Source organism: Acipenser ruthenus, chromosome 46, assembly GCF_902713425.1.
Source record: "Acipenser ruthenus chromosome 46, fAciRut3.2 maternal haplotype, whole genome shotgun sequence".
NCBI classification, from domain to species: Eukaryota; Metazoa; Chordata; class Actinopteri; order Acipenseriformes; family Acipenseridae; genus Acipenser; species Acipenser ruthenus.
The window spans coordinates 5,254,118-5,272,316 of NC_081234.1; the positions used below are offsets into that span (position 1 = coordinate 5,254,118).

The 18,199-nt window shown below is 44.6% G+C and overlaps 1 protein-coding gene across 2 annotated transcripts in view; it reads right to left on the reverse strand.

The window, feature by feature from the left end:
• The window catches only part of LOC117397754 (chromaffin granule amine transporter-like), a 43,484-nt gene extending 31,691 nt beyond the window's left edge, over positions 1–11,793 (reverse strand). Inside the window, exon 1 of one of the 2 annotated variants that reach the window (XM_034911600.2) lies at positions 11,661–11,793. The gene's annotated coding sequence lies outside the window, so the exon portion shown is untranslated. Of the gene's footprint in view, positions 1–10,047; positions 10,068–11,660 lie in introns of those variants that run through there. The other variant, XM_059013688.1, reaches the window with a different exon arrangement.
• Positions 11,794–18,199: the final 6,406 nt, after the last annotated feature.

Genomic DNA, 18,199 nt, shown 5'->3' on the forward strand with positions numbered 1-18,199 from the left:
ATACAACGTGGTTTATTTAGATTTCCAAAAAGCTTTTGACAAAGTCCCGCATAAAAGATTAATTCTCCAACTGAATGCAGTAGGGATTCAAGGAAATGCATGCACATGGATTAGGGAGTGGTTAACATGTAGAAAACAGAAAGTACTGATTAGAGGAGAAACCTCAAAATGGAGCAAGGTAACCAGTGGTGTACCACAGGGATCAGTATTAGGTCCTCTGCTATTCCTAATCTACATTAATGATTTAGATTCTGGTATAGTAAGCAAACTCGTTAAATTTGCAGACGACACAAAAATAGTAGGAGTGGCAAACACTGTTGCAGCAGCAAAGGTCATTCAAAATGATCTAGACAGCATTCAGAATTGGGCAGACACATGGCAAATGACATTTAATGGAGAAAAGTGTAAAGTATTGCCTGCAGGCAATAAAAATGTGCATTATAAATATCATATGGGAGATACTGAAATTGAAGAAGGGAACTATGAAAAAGACCTAGGAGTTTATGTTGACTCAGAAATGTCTTCATCTAAGCAATGTGGGGAAGCTATAAAAAAGGCCAACAAGATGCTCGGATATATTGTGAAAAGTGTTGAAGTTAAATCAAGGGAAGTAATGTTAAAACTTTACAATGTATTAGTAAGACCTCACCTAGAATATTGTGTTCAGTTCTGGTCACCTCGTTACAAAAAGGATATTGCTGCTCTAGAAAGAGTGCAAAGAAGAGCAACCAGAATTATCCCAGGTTTAAAAGGCATGTCGTATGCAGACAGGCTAAAAGAACTGAATCTATTCAGTCTTGAACAAAGAAGACTATGCGGCGATCTGATTGAAACATTCAAAATCCTAAAAGGTATAGACAATGTCGACCCAGGGGACTTCTTTGACCTGAAAAAAGTAACAAGGACCAGTGGTCACAAATGAAGATTAGATAAAGGGGCATTCAGAACAGAAAATAGGAGGCACTTTTTTACACAGAGAATTGTGAGGGTCTGGAACCAACTCCCCAGTAATGTTGTTGAAGCTGACACCCTGGGATCCTTCAAGAAGCTGCTTGATGAGATTCTGGGATCAATAAGCTACTAACAACCAAACGAGCAAGACGGGCTGAATGGCCTCCTCTCGTTTGTAAACTTTCTTATGTTCTTATGTTCTTATGTAACCCCTGTGTGTCCCTTCACTATGAAATAGAAATACCACACCCGCTGTAACCCCCCTTCACTATCCACACACTGAAATGTCCACTATTGCAGCATCTACATGAACATATTTGAATGTAATAATATTTGCAATTAAATGGAAGCATATTATATCTGTATATCATACACGTCCATACCCCTACCTGTTTTTAGTCCTATATCTCAATAGTAATTGCTATTTGTTTCACAAAAGCATTAAAATGACACCATCCTCAGAAAATGTAAATCAAAATTCAAAACTAGATAGCAACAATACAACAACCACTATGATGACTGCTACTGTATTAGAAAAAAAGAAGACTATATTCATTTTTTGGAAATAAAGAATAAAAAAAAACATGTTTGCGGTAAAGTGTTACTATATATATATAATTCACACAGTACCTAGAAGAAGGGGTTCTACGGGTTAAAAAATGTTTGCTATAAAATCAAGTTAAATATATAATAACAAATGCAATATGAAACTTCTATAGGTTAGGAGTGTTTGGTGAAGACTGCTGCAAAATCAAGGCAGGGTGGGCGAACAGAGCGTGATCGGTTTCTGCCCCTGAGGACAGTGTGTGAATCGTGTGTGAATCGAGAATGCAGCAGTTTTGAAATCAATGTAAGATTATCCCAGTAATCATTAATCACAAAACAATTAACTTTTTGTCCATTGCACGCCTGTCTTACAATATTTAAGTATGTGTGAGTAGTTTTATATTTACAGAGCTCTAAAGTCACTACATATCCCAAAAGACAACGGTGGAGTTGCCAAGAGTGTGTGTTTTTTTTAGCTCGAGACATTTGCTCCAGAAAAATGTCTCGTGCAAAATGCTTTTTCGGGTTTCCATTTGCTCAGTTTATTTTACTTGAGAAAACATGGCATTTCACTCGAGGTCATGCAAATTAAAGGGAAAGGTGGGGGTTGATATGTAAATGAGCTATGTGTAAAGTTCTCGTGCTGTTTTTGCAGATGGCTCATGAAAATGTTATTTCCATGCGCACACAGAGAACTGGTACACGAGAAAATCTACGCTGCAATTTCTAAATACCTAGTGCCTGGTTGTTTATAATATGTTTTACTGCTCTTGCCCAAATTGTTTTTCAGATGTCATTAGTGGGGTGTCATGTCATTTGTAGTGAATACTGTTTCAACTAATTTATCTTACGATGGAGGTACCAACAGGTATTGCAGATCACCATGGTTGAAAACTGGCAGAGACATTATATATATTTCCCTTTCTTTCAGGCAATACAGCACATAGGGGATCAGGTGATGCTGCGTATACTACTTCCCTGGCTTAGAAACCCTACCCGTCCAGACGGCTGACAGCTGCTGAGGAAGTGGGCAAATACAGGTAGTGGGCACTTGAAAGGGAGGTGGTGGATACTGATGAAATTGACTGAAGTGCAGCATTAGTTTGTTCCCAAAATTGCCACTGCCTGCTGTATCCTGCACAAACTCTTGTCAACAACAAAATTAGGAGTTCAGGAGTTAGTGGCTGCCTGTGTGAGACAGACAGGGGGAAGGTTACCTCAGCCACCAATTTCAATTGGACAGCAGTGATCTGAGGAGGCTCGTGCTGTCAAAGGTTCTCTTTCTTTTAAGCTGTGTTGGATTTACCGTTGTCTTAAATATTAATGATGCAAACAAATAAAACACAATCAATACGTTCATTTGTAATTTTCTTTGGTCATTTCTGAGAGGGCATCAACAACTTGTTGGTATATGTGTTTGTTGTGCTGTTTTGGGCAATCGAGCTGGCTCATGACATCCAGTTCACCAACTATATTTATTAACACTGAGGGCGGACACACATTGTCTTTGGACATGAGCTCACTTGCTCTTCGTGTTTAACTTTAGCGTTGTTTTTACAGCAAGGGTATTCTCAAACAGCTGCTTTAATATTATAACAAGTGTACACCGCAGTTCATGGCACATTTGTAAGTGGCTTTATAAGAACATAAGAACATAAGAAAGTTTACAAACGAGAGGAGGCCATTCAAGCCCATCTTGCTCGTTTGGTTGTTAGTAGCTTATTGATCCCAGAATCTCATCAAGCAGCTTCTTGAAGGATCCTAGGGTGTCAGCTTCAACAACATTACTGGGGAGTTGGTTCCAGACCTTCACAATTCTCTGTGTAAAAAAGTGCCTCCTATTTTCTGTTCTGAATGCCCCTTTATCTAATCTCCATTTGTGACCCCTGGTCCTTGTTTCTTTTTTCAGGTCAAAAAAGTCCCCTGGGTCGACATTGAATAACAACAGCTACGACCATTTTACTGCGTCAAAAAGTCTGCAAACTCGGGAGAGCTTCAGTCCTTCTGGTGCACCCGTAGAAGTATCTGCAGCTAATGTACGGCTTTTGTCTGCGAGAGAAGTATAAACGTTAGGTTACTTACCGTAATCCTGGTTCCCTGAAAGAGAAGACGACCACGAAGACATTACGTATGGGATATGCCTGTCCATTGGGTAGGTATTGCTGAGCTCTCTATACCAGAGTGCTGGGATGATGTACTCGGTCCCGCCCACCGAGCGGATAAAACTATCATCCAAAGAAAGCAATTTCTCTTTTTCAGTTGAACCCATGAGGGCGACCGAAGCGACCTTGCGGTTGGTGGTCATCTTCTCGTTCATGGAACCAGGGTTACTGTAAGTAACTTACGGTATTCGAAGACAACCACCAAGACAATACATATGGGATAATGTATACCAGAGCCGTCGCAAGGGAGAAGGAACGGCAGCATATGAGGGATGCACAAGCACCGTCTAACCCAGAGGTTAGTGTGAACTTACACCCTCAAGGACCCTTGTGCCTACAGAAGGCAAGGCAGGGTCTACAACATTAAGACAGTAGAACCTGGAGAAAGTATGTGGCATAGCTCAGCTAGCCGCAGTACAAATATCAGACATCGAGGCACCTCTGAAGAGGGCCCAAGATGGTGGGGGCAAGCCAACACCAAGCCAACACCATTATATGCAGTCGAGACTGTATACACAATACAATGTGACAGATGCTGCTTAGAGAGGGGCTATCCTAAGGTCCGTGTCCCATGACAGACGAAGAGCTGGTCAGACTGACGCAGAGCTCTTGTCCTATGCATGTATCATCTCAATGCCCGCACTGGGCAAAGGAAATTCAATCTGTTGAAGCAAACGGAGGTGGATGGAAGGACTCCAGTTCCACAGACTAAAGGGTTGGTGCGCAGAGACACCCTGCTGCCATCCTCCCAAATACGCATGCAGGAGCTGTGCACAGACAGCGCCTGCAGCTCACTGACCCGCTTAGCGGAGGTGATAGCCAAGAGGAAGACTGTCTTCATAGACAGATACTTCAACTCTATGGAGTGTATGGGCTCAAACGGGGCCTTCGTGAGAGCCTCCAGTACAATATTAAGGCTCCATTTGGGGAGAACAGTCCTCCTGGGAAGGCGTAATCGCTGAGCGCCTTTAAGAAAACAGGTAGCCAAAAAATGCTAGCCTGGAGACACTGAATCTACAGGGTTATGGAAAGCAGAGATAGCCAATAAATACAACTTCAAGGTGGAAGGTGACCTACTAGCATCAAGCAGTTCACTGTAAGATGACTGGTATGGGGCAAGATATGGGGTCATGGCTTCTAGCCAGACACCAAGCCTGGAAATACCTCCACTTATAGGGGTACAAGGACCTAGTGGAGTCTGCCCTAGCGTACCCACAACTGCATCTAATAGCCCTAGGGTTAACCAGCGGTCCCTTTCAGAGGCCAGACCCATAGCCGGAACCTGCCCGTTTCCAGGTGCCAAAGAGAGCCTTTTACCTGACTGAGGAGATCCATGCGCAGTGGAAACTCCCAGGCCTGGCCGTGTAACAGCTGGCACAGGGTCGAAAACCAGATTTTCCTGGGCCACTTGCGGGCCACTGATGCTTCCTCTAACCGGACCTTTTCGAGAAAGGCCGGGAGCAGCGGTATAAGCAGGAAAGCGTACAAAAACACTCTGAGCCACTCGTGGGCTGCTCTCAGCTCCCACGCATTTATGTGCAGGGATGTCCAGCGATCCGACCAGGGTCCGCAAACTCCTCTGCCTGCCCAGACTGCCTCCCAACCACAGTTAGGTGTGCCTGTCATCACCAACTGATGGTTGTGTATCACTCCCATCCTTACATCTTCGCTCAGTTGAGAGGCTTGCCTCCACCGGCGTAGAACTTCCCAGCATAGGCGAGACACGGTCAGCCGACGGTGTCTGTCGCACTTGGGGTGCAGCTGAAGGCACTGAGCCACACTTGGATCGGGCACATGTGAAGTAACCCTGGTTGGGCGAGTGATGAAGCCGCGGCCATCAGACTCAATAGTTTTTAACACAACACCAATTGTACTGTGAACCCTTGTTGAACAGGGCCAGACAGTTGCGAATGGCAGTCGTCCAGGTAGTTCATCACCCTGATCACTTGCAGCCGCAAGGGAGCTAGGATGGCATCGCATCATGTTCCTCCTCAGCAATGCTGAAATCTGGTTCTGTAACATCCGGGGCAATCACCGGTGCAGGCGGGGTCAGCTCCGGGGCCAGCAATATCGGCTGAGCTGGGGTCAGAGCAAGGGCTTGAGCCTGCTGCCTGGCCAGGGGCTCCCAACGCCACGTACGACTCCCTGCTACCAGGGGACATTGTGCAGGACATGCAAGTGTGGACTTTAGCTATGCTTGATGTCTGCACAGCCCCAAAGGCATTGTTTAAACACCGGAGGATGTAGACCTGTGTATTGAAGCACTCGGGCACCAAGGGTGCTGAAGCACCGAGGACTTGTGCATCGAAAAATCGGGCACCGAGCGCAGGTGTTACTGACATGCTGTGGCGCTAAGCACCGAGGCATGGAGCTTCTAAACACTGAGGGCGCCGAAGCACTGAGAGGTGCCTAGACTTAACCGCGTGAAGTCAACATAGCCTGGGGTAGCACATAGCATATACCGGGGTGGATACACAGACTCGAGTGGCTGCGGTAGGCAATCAGGAGAGCAGTACAGGGGAGCGCACGGTGCTGCACCACGGTGCAGAGCGGTGATAACCTGGTTCTGGGCTGCGAGCAGTCACACAACGTGGCAGCGCGAAGCGTATGCCAGAGTGGAGCACAGGCTCAAGGAGCTGTGGCTCATTAGGCAGGAATAAAAGTGTACTGTTTTTTTTTTCTAACTGCAAAGGCAGTAATAGGAAAACATAGAGGCTTACACACACAGCAATTCAGCTATGGGAGAAACACATTCACCATGCCAGGCGGGTGACCAAGCGCGCCAAGTAGGCCGGCTGAAACAAGCCAGTTAATTCAGCTGCACAACGGGACACAGCAGAGCTGGGTCCCGGTGGAGGAATCACGCTGCTGCTACTTTTTCTTTTTAAACTGCAAGGCAGTAAAGAAACAAATACACACACACACACCACAGCAAGCCGTGTGGGTAAAAATAACAGTCACCACCGCAACGTGGGTAACTGATTTTGTTTTGTTTTTACCAGCCCACCAAGTATGCAGGCTGAAACAACCCGGCAGAAGCCACTCAACAGCGAGGCGCAGCAGAGCTGGATCCCGATGGAGGAATCGCGCTTGTATTATTTTTTATTTCTAAACTGCAAGGCAGTGAAATAAAACCACACATACACGCACACAACAGCTGTGAGGATAATACAACAGACACCACGGCAACGCGGGTGAACTGGAATTTTTAAGCGCACAGAGAGGGCGGGCTGAGGCAGTCGAGCAGAGTCAACTCCACAGCGGGGCGCGGCAGAGCTGGGGTCTGGTGGAGGATCATGCATCTTTCTTTTTCTTTTTTTTTAAAACTGCAATAGCCGAGGAAAACACAAAACAGCGACCGCTGTAAGGTTTGAAAGCAGAATGCAATCGCAAAGCGATGTAGGCTGTTAAACAGAAAAAGAGTAAACACAGTGCACAGGGGTGTCTAGCCTGGACTATGTGCAGTCACACGACCGGGGCAGCGCGTAGCCTACAGAGGAGTGGAGCACCGTCTACAGACAGAGGGCAAAAAGGCACCGCGTGCACTGAGCACCCGAAGGCGATATGCGCACCGAAGTACTAGACACCTGCCTACCGAGCACCGTGCGCACAAAGTACCGTAAGCACTACGTGCACCGTGTACTGTGCAGCACCATGCACTCTTGCACTAGCTCTTGTAGCAGTGGGCACCACTGTGCGCATCCAGTACTGTGTGCACCGTGTACCGTGCAGCAGTGAACTCTTGCGCTAGTTCTGTGGCAGTGCCCAAGCACCGTGTGCACCGTGTGTAACAAGCGGCGTGCGTCCATGCACCAGCGCTGTAGCAGTGGGTACCAAGCACAGTGCGTACCAAGCACCGCGTGCACTGTGTACCATGCAGCGCTTTGACGCTGGGTACCATGTGGTGTATGCACTGAGCACTTGTGCACCGAGGTACCTAAGGAGCTACGCAAATGTGCCTATGCTAACCATGCGGTCACACACATCTGGTCAGCGTGTCGCGTGCACACAAGGGCCGAGTTGAAGCAGACATCAAAAACACAGTAGAAAGATAGTATAGGGAACAGCACACTGTTTGTTTACAAGGCCTGACCTACCAAGGTGGGCGGGCCTACGCCGGCAAGGCCTAGCCCCGTGGAGGAGAGCATGGCTAGAATAGTCACTCAACAGCGGGGATATGGCAAAGCCTAGCCCTGTGGAGGAACTGTGTACTCTCAGAAAGAAATAGACAACCACTCGCGGGTGACTGCACAGGCAGTCGCTCACACACGAAAGACAGATAACAAAGAGCGGTCTACCACGCAAGCGAGGAGGCTGCTGAAAGACAGAAAGGCAAAAGGCTCTGTTTTTTCAAAGTCGTTGATTCCGGGAAAGCGGCGAGCCAGCTTTCAGCACGAATGCAATGGAAATACAATCGAGAAGCTCTTTTTTATCAACACGCTCAGCTAGACATAGAGGTCTTACCTTACCATCTTGAGAAAGAAAAAGAGAAATGGCTTCCTTTGGATGATAGTTTTATCCCCTCAGTGGGCGGGACCAAGTGCATCATCCCAGGAAGGGGCCTATCAGCATCTCTGGTAAAGAGAGCTCAGCAATACCTACCCAATGGGCAGGCATATCCCATACGTAATGTCTTGGTGGTTGTCTTCGAATTGAAAGGGAACCAACCTTTAGACGGTGCCAAACAGTGGTAAGGGGAAGCAGCATTCCTTTTTTGTGCAGAATTAGACCTGTCATTATTAACAATTGGGTGATGCATGAACTCTATATATTTACGAGACGAAGTAACGAGACAGAACGATATGTAACTCTTGCAGTCTAAAACATCTTAAATCGTAACTTCAGTCTCGATATTGGAAATGTGTAGCATGAACTCAGGGGCGTAGCTAGGATTAGATTTTTACTGAGGCAAAAAAAGTTGAACAAACCTCTTGCAGATCCTGTTCATGTTATACAGGTAAAAGTTATCACCTTATAAAGCCTGGAGACTGTTCATGCAAACTGCAAAGCAATATTAAGTCCCTTGGATGATGATGTTAATGTTAAAATTTGATTACCCATATTATTTCAAAGATTAAAACTAATTGTCTCCCAGCAAAACCACAGCAACCTAAAATGACCATATTCACACTGTCCGAAATATGTGATTTTAAAAGGACAAGAATATAACATCAATATTAATAAGTAGATGGGTTCATACCTTTATTGACTTGCATTTGGTTCACTGCTACTTAAGTTGCCTTACACTGCTGGGACTGGTAACTGCTGCTGACTGGTAAGACTGGTGCTGACACTGCTGGGACTGGTGCTGACACTGGGACTGGTGCTGACAATGCTGGGACTAGTACTGACACCGTGACTGGTGCTGACACTGGGACTGGTGCTGACACTGCTGGGACTGGTGCTGACACTGCTAGGCCTGGTGCTGACACTGCTAGGACTGGTGCTGACACTGCTAGGACTGGTGCTGACACTGTGATTGGTGCTGGTGCTGACACAGGGACTGGTGCTGACATTGCTGGGACTGGTGCTGACACTGCTGGGACTGGTGCTGACACTGCTAGGCCTGGTGCTGACACTGCTAGGACTGGTGCTGACACTGCTAGGACTGGTGCTGACACTGCTGGGACTGGTGCTGACACTGTGATTGGTGCTGACACTGTGATTGGTGCTGGTGCTGACACAGGGACTGGTGCTGACACTGCTGGGACTGGTACTGATACTGCTGGGACTGGTGCTGACACGGACTGGTGCTGACACTGGGACTGGTGCTGACACTGTGATTGGTGCTGGTGCTGACACGGACTAGTGCTGACACTGGGACTGGTGCTGACACTGCTGACACTGGTGCTGACACTGCTGGGACTGGTGCTGATACTGTGATTGGTGCTGGTGCTGACACAGGGACTGGTGCTGACACTGGGACTGGTGCTGACACTGCTGGGACTGGTGCTGACATTGCTGGGACTGGTGCTGATACTGACTGGTGCTGACACTGCTGGGACTGGTGCTGACACTGCTGGGACTGGTGCTGTTCGTGTACAACTCTATAATACTTTGACAAGGTATTCACCAAAAATAACAACAACAACAACAATAATAATAATATTAATAATGTGATGTTCCCACCTCTGAACGCTAGCTCTCCTTTGAACGTTTACAGTTTCTCACTCAATTCTAATATTCTTTTGTCAATATAAATCGACGATAGGAAGTAGTACAGTACTTCCGCCGGGGGAAACCGGTCGCAGAGGTGCTGGCGTTAAAACATTATATATGAAAAAAAAAAAAAAAAAAAGATTTATCAAAACGTATTGCAGATAAACATCACATTGCACAGGGGAAAACAACAATATAAATGATAAATTCACTTAACATTGATTCTTACCCAGAGTTGTCTTCTTTAGAAAGAAATGTGTAATTGGTTGGTTTTTTCTACGTTTCATAGTGCTGCGCTGTACCAGAGAAGCCTACAGTAACTTGGGAAACTGACTAATGTGAGAAACGTCTTTGTGGCGCGAATTTGACAAACCGCAGTGTCTATACAGCCCGAGATCACAGTAATGTGAAGAAATTAAAAATATTATATACTATATATATTATATATATATATATATATATATATATATATATATATATATATATATATATATATATAATCTCAATTTTACACTTTTAAGAAATAAAGTGGGTACGTTTTTTTTTTTCGTCTTCACAATTAAGAATTGAGCCGATTTTTATCGAGGCGGCTGCCTCAATGGACTCTACACGCCTGTGAACTGTATTTCAAACTCGTTATATGAATATATATATATAATGATTAGTGCGTGTAACAACCACTAAGAATACGCGGGATACATTTAAAAAGGCACCTTTTTACTTTGCCTCTTGCAAGCTGACGAGTGATTGACAGCAGAGACGTCGACAGTATAACTGGTGAAACGTCACAGGGCAGCTCAGATAGCGCATACACAGGGCTAGTGCATCGATACAATTCACGGTGATTCTGATACTGCAAATATGCTAGAGTCTAGACCATTAAATACACAGATTTGTAAAACAGAAAGGAAGTTAAAACATGTGGAAAACATGACTTGTAATGCACAGATCTGGTTTTAATTGGATTACATTTATAACATTTTACAAAAAAATATTATTATAATATTTATTATTTATATAGATATTCACATTACTTGCTTTTTCAGTGACAAATGCATTAATCCAATGCTGTAAATAACATTATTTACAAATTATTAATATGTAAAACGTTGTTATTATGACTTTCTGACCCCTTAAGAAATACTACAAAAAATATTGCATAATGGGTATAATTGTTATAGTTTACAGGTTTTCTTTTTACAGAATGAAAAAACAACACAAGAGAACACAAACATTGTGTGCCCAGATAAGCAACATTACGCATTATAATAAAGAGTATTAAACGAGGCTAAAACCTATTTCCTTAGCTTTCGTTAGTATAATAGATACTCACAAGTCCCTCTCCGCTTGTTTATTTTCACTTTGAATCGGATGAAGACCCTGTATCATTCAAGGGAATGCTTTTTTAAAACACCTTTAAAAGACGCTTCTTAAAAGCTCCGAATTTGAGGCTTTTCCAATTACTTGCTCACAGAATTTGCAATCTACTTTGAATATACCAGGGAAGTAAGCACACATTTAATAGCTTTTCCAATGCAAATATTATGTTTGCTTACTGTATTTAAACAATACTGGTTTTACACATATATTATTTTTCTTTTTAACATTTATTAAAATTAAACAAAATAAAAGCTAATAAATACAACAGCACATATTATTAGCTTTAATACAGTGGCACTTAAGCATCAACCAGGCACCACCAAAACACATTACTTAAAATGCAAAAAACAACAGCAATACGACTTCTATTAGAAGAAGAAAACATGTGTTTTATGTAAATAAAATAAATAACGAAATAAAACGGCACGGCACGTTTATCACAGCCACAGCGGGCGTGCTTACCTTCTCATGCATTCTGTGAGCCAAAGCTGCGCAAACTGACGTGCCCCCTCCAGTTCAAACCACCACCATTTATTATCACCGACCCTGCAGGATATGACTGTCTGCTTGCAAAATAAAGTAAGTAATTTAATAATAGCGACCTCAAATAAGATCCAGTGTCCAAAGCCATACCCTGCGTCATGGGAAAAAGTAATTGTGAGGACCTGGGTCTCTTTATTGGAGCTGCAGACCGGGGCTTCTCTGTTTGCAATAAAGGGTTATCTATGAGATCAAAGTAAAGCGCTCACTGCTTCAGCCAGCTTTAGCAATTCTGGGAATCACTTTTTTTGTTGTTTGTGTGTTCAATTACGTTTGTTTGCACTGGTTGTGTAATCTATCTTTCAATGCACCTTGTGAGATGTCAAAGAAGTGACACGTTCTGTATACGCGTTCTTCAATGAAGGAGCCAGAGCACAGCGAGCTTCCAATGTTTTTACCACAGATTGTTTTTGGAAATATGCTGGATAGTCTAGATGGAATTTATGCATCTGTTGTTAAAAACAGCAGCAGCTTCAGACCGGCGAAGCAAATTATCCAGTCTGCAAATGTGTCCCTGTGTGACCATAAGAAGCAAATAAGACCCAAAGAAATATAAGTACACAAAACTAACCTATTTTAGATTGTATTTTATTGTTTTTTTTGTTTTTTTTTTAAATGATGTCAGTAAAATTTGTATGGCAACCCTGATTTGACTCCACGGCAATGTAACTTGGAATGTTTTTTATTTTTTAATATATGCTCTTAGAGTTATCACAGCGTCACAGGGCGATAAAAAAAAAAAAAAAAGTGCATTGTCAATTTAAAACAGAATCAGCAGGCAACAGGAATACAATAAAACAGTAAGAACTGAATAATAAAAGGTGCAGTACTTTAAGATAAATAGGCTAGGCTATAAAAATGTGTCTTCAGTCTTGTTTTAAAAACAGCAATGGTTGGTGCTTCCCTTATGGAACGAGGCAGTTCCAAAGTTTAGGAGTCCTATAGCTGAAAGCTCTACCGCCTGTATTCTCTAAAAAAAATATTTGGGGTAGTGAGCAATCCAGCGTCCTGTGATGGGAGTGGTTGTATGTGAACATATGGGTTCAACAATTCATTCAAATAAGATGGGACTGAAGTATTTATGGTTTTGTAGGTTATTAGCAGGATCTTAAAACCAATCCTGGACCGAACGGGAAGCCAGTGTAGGGACACTGGCGTGATATGGTCATATTTTTTAAGACCTTGTGTGGACTATAGGGGACCTACAGTGAGTGGGCAAAATTTTGAGAACCCTATATAGAAGTATCACGTTTTTTAAATAGGATAACAATCAACATATGGGGCTCTATCCTTAAAAGTTCGAGAAGGACATTCGAGGAGAATTTATTCTCCTGTTAGCGATTCTCAAGAAGGGGATTTGGGGTTTTCGAGGTTATTCTAACAAAGATTCTCCTGTTTCTATTTTAAATTCCACTAGGAGAATACACTCAAATAGACATCTTGATTATTCATTTACATACCAATACGCCCCTTTTGATTTCCCATGTGTGATTCTCATTGTCAGCATTTCAGTTATTACTCCTGACTTTAGTCGAATGTGTTCACCTGGTCAGGTGTTCAATTCATTCTCCTGATTTATATAAAGGATTCTGAATGGTGCTTTTTGTATTTAGCCGAAATTGAGGCTTTTCCACTATTTCTGGAAGCTAAGAATTAACAGCGAGAATCATGTGTAGAAGTCTCCACTGTAAATCTCCGAGCCTCTTTGACAGTGGGGATGTATAGAAGCTTATTCAAGCCGGCCTGACCTGCTCCCCCACCTCTAACCGCTCTCTCCAACACGTGTCTGGAAGGCCCTGTATTTTGCTTCTTATATTTTATTTTCACACATAATTCATACAATTTATCCCTGTGAACAGGATGGCTGCAAGGGTGACGTCAGACGAGAAACAGATTCCAAAACAAACCGGTACTGGCAGGGCAAAACTGAGACACTATGGCATTCAGTGTGTTATTAAATTGTGCACGGATTTACCAAGTCTGCGTGACTATCAGCTAGTTAAACAATCAGTTGCTGACAGTCACACATCCTCACAAGGTATTTTAAAATATAAATAGCACAACAATAACATTGTGGATGGCACCTTGCTCGTCCTGCCACACAATAATAATACAAACAATACATAATAATATTGGCAGCCCTAGGCGTTGCATGTTCGTCAGCCCTAGCCGTTGTAGGCTCGGCAGCTCTAGGCATTGCAGGCGTGACAGCCCCAGGCGGTGTGGGACAGGCAACCCCCCCTGGGCCTCTCACTCACTTTCTGGATGAACTCGACTATCTACTCTCCTCCCTCCCCTCCCTGTCTACCCCGACTGTCCTGTTGGGTGACTTCAACATCCATCTCTCCAACCCCAGCCACTCTGCTGGATTCCTCCCTCTCCTGCACTCCTTCGACTTCTGTCTCTCTCCGTCCCCTCCTACCCACAAAGCTGGCCGTCAACTGGACCTCACCTTCTCCAGGGCCTGCTGCCCCTCCACCCTCTCTGTCACCCCCCTGGACCTCTCTGATCACTATTTCATCTCTTTTTCTCTGTCTCTCCCCCCTCTCCCTGCTCCTCCTACCCCCACTGTCACCTCTCGCCGTAACCTCCGCTCTCTCTCCCCCTCTGTCCTTGCCTCCACTGCTCTCTCTCACCTCCCTCCTATCGACTCCTTTTCACAACTCTCCGTAGACTCTGCTACCTCCACCCTCTTCTCCTCACTCACCTCCTCCATCGACTCCCTCTGTCCCCTCACCTCCCGTCCTGCTCGCCCCTCCCCTCCCCATCCCTGGCTCTCCTCTGCGCTCCGCTCGGCAAGAATCACACTGCGATCTGCTGAAAAGAAATGGAAGAGAACCAAACTCCCTGCTGCCCTAGACCTTTACCGCACTCTCCTCTCCTCCTTCTCCTCTACTCTCTCCTCTGCTAAATGTGCTTATTTCCAATCTGTAATCCAAGCCTCCACTAACAACCCACGTAAACTATTCTCTACCTTCTCCTCCCTCCTTAACCCTCCCCCCTCCTCCTCCCTCCTCTATCTCCCCTGATGACTTTGCCTCCTTCTTCTCTTCTAAAATTTCAGATATCCGCAAACTCTTTAACACCTCTCCCTCCCCCGCACCCCCTCCCGCTCCAACTCCTACACCCACTGCAACCCCTACTAACTCACCCTCCTTCTCCACCTTCTTGCCCCTCTCAGACTCTGACCTCTCCTCCCTGCTCCAGGGTCACAAACCCACCACGTGTGCCTTGGACCCCCTCCCCACTCACCTCTTTCAAGCTGCTGCTCCTGCTCTACTCCCCTTCATCTCCTCCCTCCTCAACACCTCTTTACTTTCTGGTATCTTCCCCTCTGCCTTCAAAAAAGCCTCGATCACTCCCCTCCTCAAAAAACCTACCCTCGACCCCACCTCCCTCCAGAGCTACCGTCCTGTCTCCCTCCTACCCTTCCTCTCCAAAACCCTCGAGCGGACTGTACACCGCCAGCTCTCTGCTTTCCTGTCCAACCACTCTCTGCTTGACCCTCTCCAATCTGGCTTCCGCTCTGCTCACTCTACTGAAACCGCCCTCCTGTCTGTCACCAACTCACTTAAATGTGCCCGAGCTGCCTCTCTCTCCTCTGTCCTAATTCTCCTCGACCTCTCTGCTGCCTTTGACACTGTTGATCACTCTATTCTACTATCATCTCTTGCTGACCTGGGGATCTCTGGCACTGCTCTGGCCTGGTTCTCCTCCTACCTCTCCAACCGCACTTACCAGGTAACCTGGCGTGGAGCAACCTCCACACCTCACCCTCTCTTAACTGGAGTCCCCCAAGGGTCAGTCTTGGGTCCTCTCCTGTTCTCTCTCTACACCCGCTCCCTGGGCCCCCTCATCGCATCCTATGGTTTCTCATACCATTTCTATGCTGATGATGCTCAGATTTTCCTCTCCTTCCCCACCTCTGACTCCACCATCTCCTCCCGTATCTCTACCTGTCTGTCTGCTATTTCCTCCTGGATGCACTCGCATCACCTCAAACTCAACCTCTCTAAATCTGACCTCCTTTTCTTTCCCTCCTCCTCCCCCTCCTCTGATCTCTCCATCTCTGTTCCTCTGGAATCTACCACACTCTCTCCCTCTTCCTCAGCTAAGAACCTTGGAGTCACCCTGGACCCCTGCCTCTCTTATTCCCAGCACATCTCCACTCTGGCACGCACTTGCCGATTCTTCCTGAGCAACATCCGAAGAATCCGACCCTTCCTCACCAACTATGCTACCCAGCTCCTGGTCCAGGCCCTGGTACTCTCCCGCCTAGACTACTGCAACTCCCTCCTGGCTGGCCTCCCTGCGTCCGCCACCCGTCCGCTCCAGCTCATCCAGAACTCTGCTGCCCGCCTAGTGTTCTCTCTGCCTCGCTTCGCCCACGCTACTCCACTACTCCGCTCGCTCCACTGGCTCCCGATCACCGCTCGCATCCAGTTCAAGACTCTTGTACTAGCCTACAGATGCCTTGACCAGTCTGCACCCAGCTACCTCCAGACCCTCATCTCTCCCTACACCCCCACTCGACCTCTCCGCTCCGCCTGCACTAGAAGACTAGCTCTACCACCGCTACGCTCCCCTGCCTCCAAAGCCCGCTCCTTCTCCACCCTTGCTCCGCAGTGGTGGAATGACCTTCCTACAGATGTCAGGACTGCCCAGTCCCTGACCACATTCCGGCGCCTCCTTAAGACTCACCTCTTCAAAGAGCACCTGTAGAACTCCTCTGTTTGTATCCTGGGACACTATCGCCCTTCATGTAAATGTGCTTTATTTTGCTCTTATCAGCCCCTATTTTACTGCATTTAATCCTGTACTTCAGAATACTGTAATCTGCCAAGTTTTTAACCTGTAGTACTTTGTATTTAATCACATCCTGATGTAACTATCACTATTTAATCATATCCTGATGTAACTATCACTATTACCTGCTGTATTATTGAATTGTGGTTTGTCAAACTTGTACTTTACTTGAACAAAAGTTATTGTATTTCTTGCTCTTATTGTATTACTTGTATTGTAACGCTTGAAATGTTTTTGCTTACGATTGTAAGTCGCCCTGGATAAGGGCGTCTGCTAAGAAATAAATAATAATAATAATAATAATAATAATAATAATAATAATAATAATAATAATAATAATAATAATAAGCACAAAACAAAGACTGTACTTCTGTTAAACAAAGCAAGTATTTTAATGCTGTAAAAATGTAAATTGTTCTGTTAAAATCTTTATTAAAGCATTTCATTTAAATGAAAACACGCCATTGTAGTAATAACACAGATTCTGGAATGACCCTGGTCTTCTGGGCACCCTCAAATGTATTGATACAGGAGCAAAGTAGAGCGAGGAAGTGACACAAATGAGTGTTGCATCACCTCTGGGAACAGGGAGTGGCAAACCGGCTGTGGTTTTTTAATCACACCTTTATGATAAGACGTGTTTACTCTTCCCACTGTTGACTAAATGTAGTCAACACTAAAATAACAGTGCTGAAGGGAAACAATAATCTGCGGTGGAAATTATTGCAGACGTTTGGCAAAAGAATGGTGCTAGGCACTAAATGACTCAGCCAATTGCCAATGGCTTATGAGCGAAGGCTTATCAAATAATTCATTATTTTAATTAACTTGGCTGTTCTGAACCATTTATTTCTATATAAACATGTTTATTGGCTTTTTAATGTTTGAATAGTCTTTTAAAATTCAGAAAGCAGATATAATTAAACATTAGTGTTTTGGAATATGGCAGACACAGAAACAACATAGTCAAATTAAACCCAGTACCCAATACCGCAACAAATTACCATTTTTTGAAATTTAAAAAGTGATTGTAGTTAGTAAAATAATTCTACTATATAGGTCTCAAATGTGCAGTTTTCAAAGACACACATGTTATAGCAAAAATGTATTTTCATCATAAAACATGACATCTTGTACTGCACTAGATTACAGAAAGTTCTCAGTTTGGTTGCTTTGCTTTCCAGGAACTCGGTTACTGCTTCATTACCAAGGTGATATCTGGGGACAAGGCCTCTTACTGGCTGAGAAGCATGTCAGTCATTTGTTGCTCATTGGTTATTGACAGGAAAGAAGGCCCTGAAGAGTAGAGATCATGCTCACTTTCCAGGTCAAATGACCAAGGAAGTGCAGCACTACCTGAAAGCAAGGTCTTCAAACAGATATGTCTTTAACCAAGTATTGTATCTGATATCATATGTCTCAAATTACAAACAAAAAATGCTAGACATGCGTTTCTTTCAAAACTACACATTTAGACCGACAGAGTGAGTGGATGTGCATGTAGGGGAACATTTATGTAATTATTGTTTTTGCTACAATCACTTTAATGTGTCCTAGAAACATTTCACATATGTAGTAATCTTGAATTCTCTGCAAATACAGTAATGCGGGTCATTTTCAATTGTGCAATTGTGACACCTTGTGGCCGTACATCA